Source organism: Equus quagga, chromosome 14, assembly GCF_021613505.1.
Source record: "Equus quagga isolate Etosha38 chromosome 14, UCLA_HA_Equagga_1.0, whole genome shotgun sequence".
NCBI classification, from domain to species: Eukaryota; Metazoa; Chordata; class Mammalia; order Perissodactyla; family Equidae; genus Equus; species Equus quagga.
Window position 1 is genome coordinate 54478873 of NC_060280.1, and position 2046 is coordinate 54480918.

The following is a 2046-nucleotide window of genomic DNA, read 5'->3' on the forward strand; positions in this document are numbered from 1 at the left end:
TTTTAACAATGTTAACTCTTCCAATCCAAGAGCATGGAATATCTTTCCATTTCTTTGTGTCTTCTTCTATTTCATTCAACAATGTTTTATAGTTTTCAGTGTACAGATATTTCACCTCTTTGGTTAAGTTTGCTCCTGGGTATTTTATTCTTTTTCTCGCAGTCGTAAATGGAATTGTGTTCTTATTTTCTCTTTCTGCTACTTCATTGTTAGTGTATGGAAACAGAAATGATTTTTGTGTATTGATTTTGTATCATACAACATTACTGTATTCATTTACTATTTCTAGAAGTTTTTGGTGGATTCTGTAGGGTTTTCTGTATATAAAATCATGTCATCTGCAAATAGTGACAATTTCACTTCTTCCTTTCCACTTTGGATATCTTATATATTTTTTTCTTGCCTGATTGCTTTGTCTAGGACTTCCAATACAATGTTAAATAAGAGTGGTCAAAGTGGTCATCCTTGTCTGGTTCCTGTTTTTAGAGGGATAGCTTTCTGTTTTTCTCCATTGAGAATGATATTAGCTGTGAGTTTGTCATATATGGTCTTTATTATCTTGAGGTACTTTCCTTCTATACCATTTTATTCAGACTTTTAAATCATAAATGGATGCTTTATCTTGTTCAATGATTTCTCTGCATCTATTGAGATGATCATCTGATTTTTATTCTTCATTTTTTTAATGTGGTATATCACATTGATTGATTTGCAGATGTTGAAACATCTTGCATCCTTGGAATAAATCCCACTTGATTGTGATGTATGATCATTCAAAAATATTGTTGCATTTGGTTTGTTATTATTTTATTGAGGATTTTTTTCATCAGAGTTCATCAAGGATATTTCTGTAATTTTCTTTTTTTGCGTTGTCCTTGTCTGATTTTGACATCAGGATAATGTTGGCCTCATAGAATGAGTTAGGAAGTTTCCCTTCTTCTTCAATTTTTTGGAAGAGTTTGAGAAGGATAGGTATTAAATCTTTTTTGACTGCTTGGTAGAATTCACCAGAGAAACCATATGGCACTGGACTTTTATTTTTTGGGAGATTTTTGATTACTGTTTAGATCTCCTTAATGGTGATTGGTCTATTCAAATTCTCTATTTCTTCTTGATTCAGTTTTGGAAGGATGTATGCTTCTAAGAATTTATCCATTTCTTCTACATTATCCAGTTTGTTGTCATATAGCTTTTAGTAATATTCTCTTATAATCTTTTGTATTTCTCAGGTGTCCATTGTAATTTCTCCTCTTTCATTTCTGATTTTACCTATTTGAGCCATCTCTCACTTTTTCTTGGTAAGTCTAGCTAAAAGTTTGTCAATTTTGATTATCTTTTCAAAGAACCAGCTCTTCGTTTCATTGATTTTTTTTCTATTTTTTGTCTCTATTTCATTTATTTCTGCTCTGATTTTTATTAGTGCCTTCCTTCTACTGATTTCAGGCTTCACTTTTTCTTCTTTTTCCATTTCCTTTAGTGAACTGTTAGATTGTTTATTTGAGATTTTTCTTGTTTGTTGAGGTAGGCGTGTATTGCTATAAACTTCCCCCTTAGAACCACTTTTGCTTTATCTCATAAATTGTGGCATGCCATAATTCTATTTTTATTTGTCTCCAGGTATTTTTTGATTTCTCCATTGACCAAATCATTCTTCAGTAGCATTTTGTTTAATCTCCACATATTTGTGGCTTTTCTGAGTTTCTTCCTGTAGTTGATTTCTAGTTTTATACCCTTGTGGTCAGAAAAGATGGTTGGTATTATTTCAGTATTCTTAAATTAATTGAGACTTGTTTTGTGGCCTAATATGTGATTGATCTTGGAGAATGTTCCATGTGCATTTGTAAATAATGCGTATTCTGTGGTTTTTGGATGGATCGTCTGTGTATATCTAAGTCCATCTGGTCTATTGTGTCATTTAAGGACAAAGTTTCCTTATCAATCTTCCCTTTGGATGATGTATCCATTGGTGTAAGTGGAGTGTTAAAGTCCCCTACTATTATTTCTTACTGTCTGTTTCTCCTTTTGTGTCTGTTAATAATTGTTTTA